The sequence below is a fragment of the Pinus tabuliformis genome, chromosome 4_1 (assembly GCF_031772625.1).
Source record: "Pinus tabuliformis cultivar Carrire ecotype Pingquan chromosome 4_1, CPIR1, whole genome shotgun sequence".
In the NCBI taxonomy this organism is placed as follows: Eukaryota; Viridiplantae; Streptophyta; class Pinopsida; order Pinales; family Pinaceae; genus Pinus; species Pinus tabuliformis.
Genome location: NC_142303.1, coordinates 75,197,181 through 75,210,815, shown reverse-complemented (window position 1 = coordinate 75,210,815; position 13,635 = coordinate 75,197,181). Strand labels below are relative to the sequence as shown.

The window sequence follows — 13,635 nt, the reverse complement described above, 5'->3', positions numbered from 1 at the left end:
GAAGGGATAGGGATGTCCATGCACAATGTTACTTATATCTTCTTGCTTATGCTTACTTCTATGGTAGTTGTAGTTAAGATATTCTTGATTATTACTATAATATGTGCCCATGAAATATTAGGACGAGGATTGGTAGACATCAGGCTACAACTATCATAACAATGAATTCCTTAATTTTAATTTTTTGTTAGTTGAAGATCAATCTCATCAACTTTTGTCTACTGTTTATGGAAGGAGGAAGGGATTTTGTTGATACAATATTAGTGGAGCTCCTAAGATTTTATATATCTTGTAAATAATACCAACACATACAGAACTCTGCATCGGGTGATAAATTAGTTGGCCATTGCTCAAAATAGTGTCATGATTTTCCATTTATTTTTATTGCTTTAGCCTAAGGAACTTATTTAAATTTTAATATGCCTAAGTTTTCTTGTTGTGTTTTAAGATTTCTCTCCCAATAAGTTAAATACATAGATGGACCATGTAATGTTATATGCATAACATATCAAAAGTGACTATTTTTAGGATTTGTTACAAGAATTTGATATCCATGATAGATCTAGCATAATATGAAAAAAAAGGTGCATTTTATATCAAAGTCTCTTATGTTCTCTGGATTTTTTTTCTCCATTTTAACATGTATAACTTGTTTCTTTAGCCTCCAAGCTTAGATATGTAAATTCCTCATACTTCTTTCCTTTATTAAGTGTTATAAGCGTAGTTATTCCTATCTCAATTTACAAATCAAATTAATCTATATTTTCCATTCAAGAGATTTGTGTTGTATACATATCTAAACCTCTTAATTAATCGATCAACATCTACTTAAGGAAATATCATGAAACTTTCTTTAAATAATAGCCATAGCATGATGTTTGATGCATCTATTTTCTCTCGGGCAATCCATGCATTGTACAGTTTGGGTGGAGTAGATTTTCCTTGCCTATTGTTTGTGAAATCTGTCAAGCCTCAAGAAAGATTCAAAATAATAGTGACATTTCAACATTTTTTACTCTTATGACACATAGTGTCATCTCACTTCTATAGAAATAACTTAAAGAGCTAGTCACAAATCTTTTGCTTGTTTTTTAAAGTAGTAGTAATGAAAATTAGATGTTTGATGTTGTATTTTGTTAGTATTATAACATAAATGAAAGTAATAAGAGTTGGTACTATTTTCCAATGCAACCAGTTGTAATAGCTATCATTTATTATTGCTTGGCCTCTTCCATTGTTTTATATACATATCAAATTTAGTAAATAAATTGCATTATTTCTTGTAAAAAATTTTCCTTTGGTTTTGCAATAATTTTGTTTTTATAATATATTTTTTTTAAATATCTTCATAGTATCAAAGCAATCTCTGCAAACCTTTTCTATTTTATTTTATTTTATTTTTTTTGGGTTGGGGGGGGGGGGGGGGGGGGGGGCCGTTGGTGGGAGGCCGGGGAGGCGGGGTATTTGCAGATTGTATAATCTTCAAGATCCATATCAGATCATATTAAAGATGGGGTAACATACTCCTTGGTGAAAGAAGTGTGATCTTGTCTAAAAGGAGGGTTTTGGTGCTAATCATGTGTTATTTAGGACAAGATTTTCATTTATGACTCTGTGGCTTCCAAATTCTTAGGTTGAAATTTTTTTTCTCCTGTGTGTGCACAAGTTGGAATATTTTCGCCTATTTCTAAGAGCTTTTATTTCCTCCTTGATGACAAGTGCACTAGTAGTGTTGCTGAGTTGATGCAAATGTCTCAACTATTTGGTGATCTTTAAATATCAACTCATCTATTGGATGGTTTACATTATTTGACATAATATGATTTTAAGAACACTAAAATTTTGATATTAGGCTACTTTACTTGATAGGAACACTTGATCTAAATTGAGTTGGAATTCTACAAGAAACACATAATTTCAGAGAAACTTGGTGTTTCATTGGAAGAAAGCAAGGCATAAAAGAAGGTAGAAATATAAGATATTTTAATTCTTCAAACGAATGTCCACTATATACATTTAAGCATGATTTAAATTCTGAAGTAGTGTTGATATTTTTCTTTTCAAATGTATTAAATTCATATGAGCACTCATTATGAACTACTAAAATAGTTCTGCAGAGTGAAAAACTAGCTCACAAGGATGTTAAAAAGAATGTCAGTGCTAAGGCCTCTTTGATGACCCAAACAAAGCTTGTGAAGTGGCTTTGGGAAGTTACTACATCTATAGAAATGAGCATAGGGTGGAAGTGGTAGATGCAACAACGACACTGTTGAAAAATCAACTCTTTGTTGCAAGAGATTATTATCCAAGCATTATAAAACACCTCAAATGTGAGAAAATCCAATCGGAGCTAAGGAAGCATATCCAAGGTATTGAACATATGCTAACTAAGACAACTCCAAATGTTGATATACCAAATAGATCAATTCCTTGTTATATTCTTGAAATATAACTTTTTGTAATTATCCTTACTCTTCAACTAATATAGTAGGTTTTTGTCAGCTTTTGAACTTGCATTGTGACTTGGAGTGGGTATATTTATGGAGGGCATGGAAGAAGACATAGACCATGGGAGGCGTTCTAGCAAACTAAAGAACTTACCTTGTTGATTTAAATAATGTGGTAAAAAAGTTGGGACAAATCTTAGACCTTGCTGAGGATGAAGCTCATTTTCACCAAAAACAAAGTGTTTTCCTCTACCAACTTACTGTCCAAACAATGCCAAAAAGTCTTCATTGTCTTTCAATGAGATTGACTATAGAATATTTCAAACTTATCAAAGAAACATCAAATTACTATTGAGCATGAACTTGGAAGATTCGAGTCTTTATCATTATGTCATTTAATCTACTAATATCCTTGCAACATTTGTGGTTATTAATTCTACTATTATTCATTCCAAGGTAAAACCTTAGGTTCTTGGCTTATCTATGGTTTCATATTTGATAATAAAATATATGGGATGGTAGCTTATGCTAGAGCTCTCATTGTATGTTGTTATTCATTATCATTGAAGGAGCCAGAGAAGAATGTATTTCATTTGATTACTTATAGAAAAAACTATGTTGTAATAAAATTTTGGTTTCTAGAGAACACCTATAGCAATGCAACTGTCCATGTTCAAAATCTGGATGATTTAAATCTTCGTCATTTTACCAATTCTATGATGGGTTCTTTATCATCATAGGAGTTTCATGTTGGTATAGAAAGCCCCACTAATTTTTCTAATGATCCCTCTAACTCAACTAAGAAGCTTAAGTACTTGTCTACCTTCAATCATCCTCACTTTTGGCTTCTTGAAAAATTTCCAAGATTGAACAAAATGTTATTTCTAGATGATGATGTGGTCATTCGAAGGGACCTGACACCTATTTGGAGTATTGATTTGCATGGGAAGGTAAATGGTTGTTGAGCGATAAAAATGTGTCTTTTTAACTCCTAATTATCTTCACATTAATTGTCAACCCAGGTGTTAGCGCTTGAAATTTCACCTCAGGCTGAGGAAGGTAAACCTTCAAGGCAACATCAAACCATTTCACCTCGTAGCTAGCCCTACGGGGTATGAGAAGGCTCTCTCCGGTCAAACTCGGTAGATCTTTCAATAGGATGAGCTGACCCAATTAGGAACACTGATATTAGGCTAGTAAACTGATTATAAAGGTTGATTTGGGGTTTTTGGGGTTTTTAATTAAATAACGAGGTTTTTCTGGGCTGCATGGGTAAAATCACAACTTCAAACAGAGAAATATAATGAACAACACAGGTTGACGACTGAGGCAAGGTAGGCAAGGAATTTAGCATCAAATCTAGATTTTTAAATGGGATGGCAAGACTGGTGAGGAGCTAAGGAGGGCAAACAATAACTTTGAATCCTCCTTAAACAGAAGAAAACATTGAATTGAACAAACTTAAAAGTGGAGCATGGCAGGCATGAATTCTCACTTTAACACTTCATTTGTTCAATTAGATATGATCATGTAGTGAAATGGAACATAACGAATTACATATGAAACACAAGAAACACCTATGCTAAATTAACATACCACAGGGATCTCAGAAGTTAGAGCTGTGACATTTCATTAAAAATCCCTCTGTCAAAGACTGTACAATGGAGCTCAGTTCTTCTCCAGCGCTCAGAATTTTTTTTTCTCTCATTTCAAAATGAATTTTTAATACAAAAAATCCCAATGCTGCCCAAAACAGGGGCGCTGTTTTAACTAACATTACAAAAAATATGAAAGGGCGTTTCAACTACTCTAAACAGGGTACAACATTTCTCTAAATCTTATGATAATTGGCCAATTAAGAGATAAATCTGGAGCCAAAATCCCATGAAATCATAATTGAGGATCGAAATAGGTGAATTCGTTTCTTTTGAAATCTTTGGAGCGCTGATTAACTGAGGTTATAGATAAGAAAACGAATCTTATGCATCTGGTAACAGGTGTCTTCAAGGGACTGAAGTGAAGAGCAGGTGTCAAAGTCGTGCGCCATATTTTCTTTAGTTGACAACGGATTAAAACTAATGCGATTAATGCCAACAAGCTCTATTTGACACATAAGGGCCTTATTTCATCTAGACGCAGAATAATCGCAGAAAAGATTGGCCTATCACTGGAAACTGTTGATACATCGTGACAAAAACTGAGATTTTCAAATAGTCTACTAAAACCTTATCGCAACAAAGTTGCAATTCTTTGCCACGGCTTTCATCGAGAGCATTTGAGCATAGAATAACTTGTCATATGATCACGATTTGAAACTGGTGCCAATGTATACAGACAAACTCCTGAAGTTGAATCCCACACCTTTACTAGATTACCACCACAAGACACTATGCTTGCACCTCCTGCAGCATATTCCACTGCTTGTATCTGACAATTATGGCCAGCCGATTCTGTTGCCCTTCCAGCTATTAGATTGTACAGTAACAGTTCATTTGGAGCCTCATTTGAGCTGAGACAAGTTGAGCCAATCCATTAGGATGAAATATGACATCCAAAACCTTCTGAACACCTTGATCCATTCTTCCAAGAGGCTTTGCGAGAGCTACACTTGATGTGTAGGCACTCCAAGTTGGGATCCATGAGGAATATGTTTTTCGCTCCAACCATACTGCTGGCCCTTCAAATTATTTACCAAGTGAATCCCAACCTTCAAATAATGATCTCCACTTTCGCTGACGCCTTCCACAATATCCTTTAGGACTAGATGTCAAAGGGCGGCAACTTAAACCTCCTTCTTGACCCTGCAGGCACTTAACAATATTTGGCCTATATCGTGTAGTAAAAGCCTGATGTTCTGCGTCTTGTGAGCTTGTCTGAGATTTATCCACACAACTGTCAGTGTCTCTCCCTCGAAGAATATTTGCATGAGCTGGATTATCTGTAGTTGATGAAGAGAAACTTTTCAAATAGTCTGAAGCTGACCACGATGACGTTCCGTTTGGAATATCGAGTTTTGGCTCTTCTTGGGAAGCTAGAATGTCCTCGAGGCCCAAAAGTATGATGTGCCTTCCTGTCCATTTCGGAGAACAACACATTTTCTAAATTTCAGGTTCGAAGGTTGAACCACTCATCACATTCCCTGTATGAACTTGTTTTGATGGCATTACACTTTCATCCAAGTTAAGGTCCTCTTCCCTACTGAAATTGTAGTTACAGAAATCAGGATTCCATGACATAGAAAAGGGGATCTGAATACCATATATAGGCAAAGACGCACTCTTCCTTGCATTATTTGGGATTAACATGGATAGAACTTGCACAACTGCAGTCATTACAGGTTTTGACTCTGGATCCATTTGTAAGCACGCCCTTACCCAACGTTCCATCCAAATGATTTCTAAGATTGCCATTAGGCATATGTTCATACACTAGTAGTCTTTGAACTTCCCGCCCATTATATTCTATGCAGAAGCCAATGAGTAGCACCAGGTGAAAATGATGAAGCCTGGATAAAATCTCAACCTCAATTAGGAACTCACTATCTGTATCAGGTCCATTTCGACAGACAAGTTTCTTGACAGCAACAGTTCTTCCATTTCTAAGTTGACCTCGATAAACACTACTGCTTCCTCCCATGCCAATGAGATTAAACGTTGAAAATTGCTCAGTTGCCTCAGCTAGTTGTGAATAAGAGAGCTGTTATAGAATTGTGCTTGGTACCATTTCACTTTTACTGTTGAATTTGAAAGATTTTCTTCCCATGCGTCCTGTAATAGATCTGAGGCATGAGCTGTCATGGGCATGAAACTCCTCCGTGAAAGATGACCCCTGGCTTATTAGATTAGTAAAACTGTTTGTGCTATTATCAAATGAGACATTTGAAAACTGGATTCTTAGTCTGTACTTGTAGTGTATAAAGCAAGCCGCAGAGACAAGAAGTGCTATGGCTACCAGTATAATGCACAATATAATAGTGGATAGAATTAATTTTCCCATGGTACCATACCCTGAAAATCTAGATGCATATGGATAACTTGATTCAAGGGGATTCTCTATTCTAAGGATTGAGAAAGGTCCAAGAATTGGATCCTGCAAGATGCCTTCTCCGCTGCTATTCTTCTGAATCAAGATTGTTTCTGTGGTTTTCATATCAGCATAGTTTGTTGATCCTGAAAATGATAAAATATAGATATCTAGAATGACATTTACACCATGCCTCGCAATGGGAACCACCTGTGAGGATGAAGGAGCGGAAGGCATTGTTGATTTGATTATTAAATTGCCAGACTTGATTGCTGATGATGCTCTGAATTGTGCTTGTGCAGGGACAGGAGTTTGAAGTCGCTGCTGCCTTTTGAAGAGCTGGAGATAAATTACATAATCTAAAACAACAGATTAATGATTTCTTCTTCAAAACAGGGTTTTGAAGAAGAATCAATCTCTGACATGAGACGGAGTCTAACATCGGCTCCATTTGGGATGGCAGCTGCCGCTCCGTGGAGGTGCCAAGAACCGCAGAACTTTGGGAGAGCAGACAGTGCCTCTACCCATTGGGCAATGGAGTCATCATTTGAACAAATCGACACAACTCTTGACTTAATTCTCAAACTGAAACTGAACTCAAACAATCTTCAAGCAAACTAAAACAATATGCTGCTCTTATCGCTGCTTATTTATTTACAAAGCTACCCTACTTTGCTGTACAAACACTAGATCAGGTAATGCTAAAATGCCAAATTAACCATTCAAGTAAACCTGAGAATGACGTAGCTCGAGAATGCTTCCGCCAGAACACAGATGTAGTTGCTGGCAGCCCTTCATGCACGTACTGACCCTGGTCACGTACAAGACAGCCTGATCTATCAATCAGAGTGAAAAACACGTCCATGTATGCCGCAATAGGATCACGAAAGCCAGTCTCTGTTGGCTGCCCCAACTCTGCAATGCATACTTCCAGCTGCACATTGTCAATGTAAACATCTATTGGCAAGTCTACGATTTCTTGTTGCGAAGGAGGAAGGATTTCCAAGAACTTTTTAGGGTCTTGGAAATCATATGACTGAATTTTCTCATCTAACCATTGAATCTCATCTTCAATTCTTTCAACAATTAACTCACACAATTCAATTTTGAAAGACTTTGAAGATTTCAACAAATGAAGCCAGGCACTGTAAACATCTTCATCCAATTTAGTAGCTGCTAACGCCTTTCTTATTCCTTCTACAGCTTCACACAGGGCAGGGTCTGCCACATACCCTTCCATTGCATGAATGGATCAGCAAGCACTGGAATGTCTGAATCGAGTTGGAGTCGCCAGGTGAATGGTTCAGCCTGCATAAGTGTCTGACTGCTGTCCACCATCAGCATCAGATCTGCACCTTGATTGCATGTACCAGGACAAAACAATCAACAAGTTGAATGTTCTCCCCAGTATGGTCGCCACTATGTTAGCGCTTGAGATTTCACCTCAGGCTGAGGAAGGTAAACCTTCAAGGCAACATCAAACCATTTCACCTCGTAGCTAGCCCTACGGGGTATGAGAAGGCTCTCTCCGGTCAAACTCGATAGATCTTTCAATAGGATGAGCTGACCCAATTAGGAACACTGATATTAGGCTAGTAAACTGATTATAAAGGTTGATTTGGGGTTTTTGGGGTTTTTAATTAAATAACGAGGTTTTTCTGGGCTGCATGGGCAAAATCACAACTTCAAACAGAGAAATATAATGAACAACACAGGTTGACGACTGAGGCAAGGTAGGCAAGGAATTTAGCATCAAATCTAGATTTTTAAATGGGATGGCAAGACTGGTGAGGAGCTAAGGAGGGCAAACAATAACTTTGAATCCTCCTTAAACAGAAGAAAACATTGAATTGAACAAACTTAAAAGTGGAGCATGGCAGGCATAATTCTCACTTTAACACTTCATTTGTTCAATTAGATATGATCATGTAGTGAAATGGAACATAACGAATTACATATGAAACACAAGAAACACCTATGCTAAATTAACATACCATAGGGATCTCAGAAGTTAGAGCTGTGACATTTCATTAAAAATCCCTCTGTCAAAGACTGTACAATGGAGCTCAGTTCTTCTCCAGCACTCAGAATTTTTTTTTCTCTCATTTCAAAATGAATTTTTAATACAAAAAATCCCAATGCTGCCCAAAACAGGGGCGCTATTTTAACTAACATTACAAAAAATATGAAAGGGCGTTTCAACTACTCTAAATAGGGTACATCGTTTCTCTAAATCTTATGATAATTGGCCAATTAAGAGATAAATCTGGAGCCAAAATCCCATGAAATCATAATTGAGGATCGAAATAGGTGAATTCGTTTCTTTTGAAATCTTTGGAGCGCTGATTAACTGAGGTTATAGATAAGAAAACGAATCTTATGCATCTGGTAACAGGTGTCTTCAGGGGACTGAAGTGAAGAGCAGGTGTCAAAGTCGTGTGCCATATTTTCTTTAGTTGACAACGGATTAAAACTAATGCGATTAATGCCAGCAATCTCTATTTGACACATAAGGGCCTTATTTCATCTAGACGCAGAATAATCACAGAAAAGATTGGCCTATCACTGGAAACTATTGATACATCGTGACAAAAACTGAGATTTTCAAATAGTCTACTAAAACCTTATCGCAACAAAGTTGCAATTCTTTGCCACGGCTTTCATCGAGAGCATTTGAGCATAGAATAACTTGTCATATGATCACGATTTGAAACTGGTGCCAATGTATACAGACAAGCTCCTGAAGTTGAATCCCACACCTTTACTAGATTACCACCACAAGACACTATGCTTGCACCTCCTGCAGCATATTCCACTGCTTGTATCTGACAATTATGGCCAGCCGATTCTGTTGCCCTTCCAGCTATTAGATTGTACAGTAGCAGTTCATTTGGAGCCTCATTTGAGCTGCAGACAAGTTGAGCCAATCCATTAGGATGAAATCTGACATCCAGAACCTTCTGAACACCTTGATCCATTCTTCCAAGAGGCTGTGCGAGAGCTACACTTGATGTGTAGGCACTCCAAGTTGGGATCCATGAGGAATATGTTTTTCGCTCCAACCATACTGCTATCCCTTCAAATTATTTACCAAGTGAATCCCAACCTTCAAATAATGATCTCCACTTTCGCTGACGCCTTCCACAATATCCTTTAGGACTAGATGTCAAAGGGCGGCAACTTAAACCTCCTTCTTGACCCTGCAGGCACTTAACAATATTTGGCCTATATCGTGTAGTAAAAGCCTGATGTTTTGCGTCTTGTGAGCTTGTCTGAGATTTATCCACACAACTGTCAGTGTCTCTCCCTCGAAGAATATTTGCATGAGCTGGATTATCTGTAGTTGATGAAGAGAAACTTTTCAAATAGTCTGAAGCTGACCATGATGACGTTCCGTTTGGAATATCGAATTTTGGCTCTTCTTGGGAAGCTAGAATGTCCTCGAGGCCCAAAAGTATGATGTGCCTTCCTGTCCATTTCGGAGAACAACACATTTTCTAAATTTCAGGTTCGAAGGTTGAACCACTCATCACATTCCCTGTATGAACTTGTTTTGATGGCATTACGCTTTCATCCAAGTTAAGGTCCTCTTCCCTACTGAAGTTGTAGTTACAGAAATCAGGATTCCATGACATAGAAAAGGGGATCTGAACACCATATATAGGCAAAGATGCACTCTTCCTTGCATTATTTGGGATTAACATGGCTAGAACTTGCACAACTGCAGTCATTACAGGTTTTGACTCTGGATCCATTTGTAAGCACGCCCTTACCCAACGTTCCATCCAAATGATTTCTAAGATTGCCATTAGGCATATGTTCATACACTAGTAGTCTTTGAACTTCCCGCCCATTGTATTCTATGCAGAAGCCAATGAGTAGCACCAGGTGAAAATGATGAAGCCTGGATAAAAGCTCAACCTCAATTAGGAACTCACTATCTGTATCAGGTCCATTTCGACAGACAAGTTTCTTGACAGCAACAGTTCTTCCATTTCTAAGTTGACCTCGATAAACACTACTGCTTCCTCCCATGCCAATGAGATTAAACGTTGAAAATTGCTCAGTTGCCTCAGCTAGTTGTGAATAAGAGAGCTGTTGTACAATTGTGCCTGGTACCATTTCACTTTTACTGTTGAATTTGAAAGATTTTCTTCCCATGCGTCCTGTAATAGATCTGAGGCATGAGCTGTCATGGGCATGAAACTCCTCGTGAAAGATGACCCCTGACTTATTAGATTAGTAAAATTGTTTGTGTTATTATCAAATGAGACATTTGAAAACTGGATTCTTAGTCTATACTTGTAGTGTATAAAGCAAGCCGCAGAGACACGAAGTGCTATGGCTACCAGTATAATGCACAATATAATAGTGGATAGAATTAATTTTCCCATGGTACCACGCCCTGAAAATCTAGATGCATATGGATAACTTAATTCAAGGGGATTCTTTATTCTAAGGACTGAGAAAGGTCCAAGAATTGGATCCTGCAAGATGCCTTCTCCGCTGCTATTCTTCTGAATCAAGATTGTTTCTGTGGTTTTCATATCAGCATAGTTTGTTGATCCTGAAAATGATAAAATGATAGATATCTAGAATGACATTTACACCATGCCTCGCAATGGGAACCACCTGTGAGGATGAAGGAGCGAAAGGCATTGTTGATTTGATTATTAAATTGCCAGACTTGATTGCTGATGATGCTCTGAATTGTGCTTGTGCAGGGACAGGAGTTTGAAGTCGTTGCTGCCTTTTGAAGAGCTGGAGATAAATTACATAATCTAAAACAACAGATTAATGATTTCTTCTTCAAAACAGGGTTTTGAAGAAGAATCAATCTCTGACATGAGACGGAGTCTAACACCAGGGACGATTTTCTATTTCAAGAGTGTATTCAGTCTGAGGCGGCTATTTACTCAAGAGCAATGCTTTGCAGCATAGTGCTTAAAATCCAAAAGTAAATGAATGTTTGAAATAAAATCTAATTGGAATAGCAAGAAACTGAAATGTTCTGAACTAAATCATTTGCTCAAACAATCATCAGTCAAGGATGCAATAGCAATAACTCTTTCCTCTGTCAACTGATGCAAATGAAATAAAATAAGATTCTCAATCTGAGAACTTAGACAGTGATAGTCCATGTCCTTTACATTTGTTGATCTTACACTCCACACCAAAACAATTAACTGGAAATGATAAATCAATAATGTTGTTAACAGAAATGGAATAAACACGCTCACTGCAATAACATTTAAAAGGCGAAATCAAATCCTTGCAGAAAAGAACAACAACTAAATTTATTGAAAATCTGAACAGCAAAGCTAATTAAATAAAAATACACAACAACTGCAAATGTAACTGGATTAGCAATCTTAATCTAGTAGCATGAACATTAATCGCAAGTATTAAAGCAACAACAATTGCAGTTATAATTGAACAGTAACTTAATTGGACAACAATTGCAATTATAAATGAGCAGCAATTAAATGAACCACAGTCTTAATTAGACAGCACAATATTATATCAGAATTAACAGCAGGACATTTCAAGTTATAATTAATAATTTTGTCACTAATGCAATCCAATTATGATTTCAATATAACAGAGCAATTCTGCGAAATGTTCATAAACAAAAGATTACCGAATAAAACAAATGAAAAGGAAATCAAACCATCACACAGTAGAAATCGTAAAGATATAATACAAAGCAGCAGCTTAATCCACCAGAGGCTGGGCCCTTAGCCTCCAGTGGATGCTACTAGGCTACTTCAGATAAGGCGAACGAACAACAACCCTTTTACTTATTAATTATCAAACTGTGAAATCATTACAACAGCAAAAGCCTTGAGAATTACAATGGTAATGTAACAATCCTCCTTTCCTCCTATCCTATCCTATCCTATCTCTAATAATCCTTGATTTAATCTCTCATAATCTATCCCATCATGAATAATCCATCATCATTCTTGAATCATTTTCTCTGATCTCTGTTTTCATTTAAATAGAGAGAGAGTAGAGAGCAGTTACAACAGAGATAATTACAACATGATTTATATTACAAAATTGGATTGTTCTCAAAAAATTGATAAGAAAGGTCATATATGAAATATCCTTCCATCAATCATTCAACAGGAACAGGTCGAATTTGGCATTGCAGTTGAGATAATCTGGAAAATGGCCATACAGCGAATCTGAGAAAAACGTCTTCAAAGAACCTTCCGTTTTTCTTAGTACGGTCCGAATTTTGGAAAACTGCCAATTGTAAAACTAATTTGGTCCGTTCTGGACAAAACCCATGTTTCAAATTTTCCAGATTCTTCTCCATTTTCCCAAAACGTTCAATACAAAATCGTCACTTCTTATTCCAGCAAATTTCTGAGTTGGCACATTTAATGATCAAATCTTCAATCTGGAAATTATCTTGGAGGTTAAAAATGGTGAGCAATGTTACAACCAATTTATTAATAAACCATCATTGATAAAATCATTCATAATCATCAATTTATTAAAAATAAAGGAGAATAAATAATATTTTTCCATAAGAGCATAAATCATTATAAGATGGAATTATATGATAAACCGTGGTAAAGAAGAGTAGAAATGGGTGGAATAGGCGTTCAAAAGTGATGATAATAATGACATATTAACGGCCCAACACATCCCCACACTGAATATATTGCATGTCCTCATGCAACAAAAAACTGAATATATTGCATGTCCTCATGCTACCCAAAAACACAACCTATGTGTTAACCAAGCAATAAAGAAATTTGTTCATTCCGGCTCATGGAATGGATAGAACAAATGAATTCTTCCTTAATTAATGAATATTCAATTTTACCAATCTTGATGAAGGCATAACAATTTTTACATTGACATTCAAGTTATGTGCATATGAACTTGCAGCAAAATATGATATAAGTAACAGCAAACTTCATTAACCATTTTCTCAAAAACTACAAACCAGTTTTTGTTGAAATTTGGCAAGTAGATTTCTACTATATTAATGCTTCTATGATCCAACAATCAGATTGTTTTGATACACGGATTATGAGATATAAGAAAAATGGCTATAGGTGAGAGTGCATGATTTCCGAAATTTTACGAACTAATTTAACTTGAAATTATCTGGGTATGTGTATTTTAATAATATGTCTGTGTTTTC

At 36.5% G+C, this 13,635-nt stretch overlaps 2 pseudogenes; one reads left to right on the top strand and one right to left on the bottom strand.

Moving 5' to 3' along the window:
* LOC149174222 (putative galacturonosyltransferase 7) overlaps nucleotides 1-13,635 on the top strand; it is a 46,639-nt pseudogene that overhangs the window by 23,790 nt on the left and 9,214 nt on the right.
* Nucleotides 10,158-11,129, bottom strand: LOC149174223 (receptor-like serine/threonine-protein kinase NCRK; annotated as a pseudogene).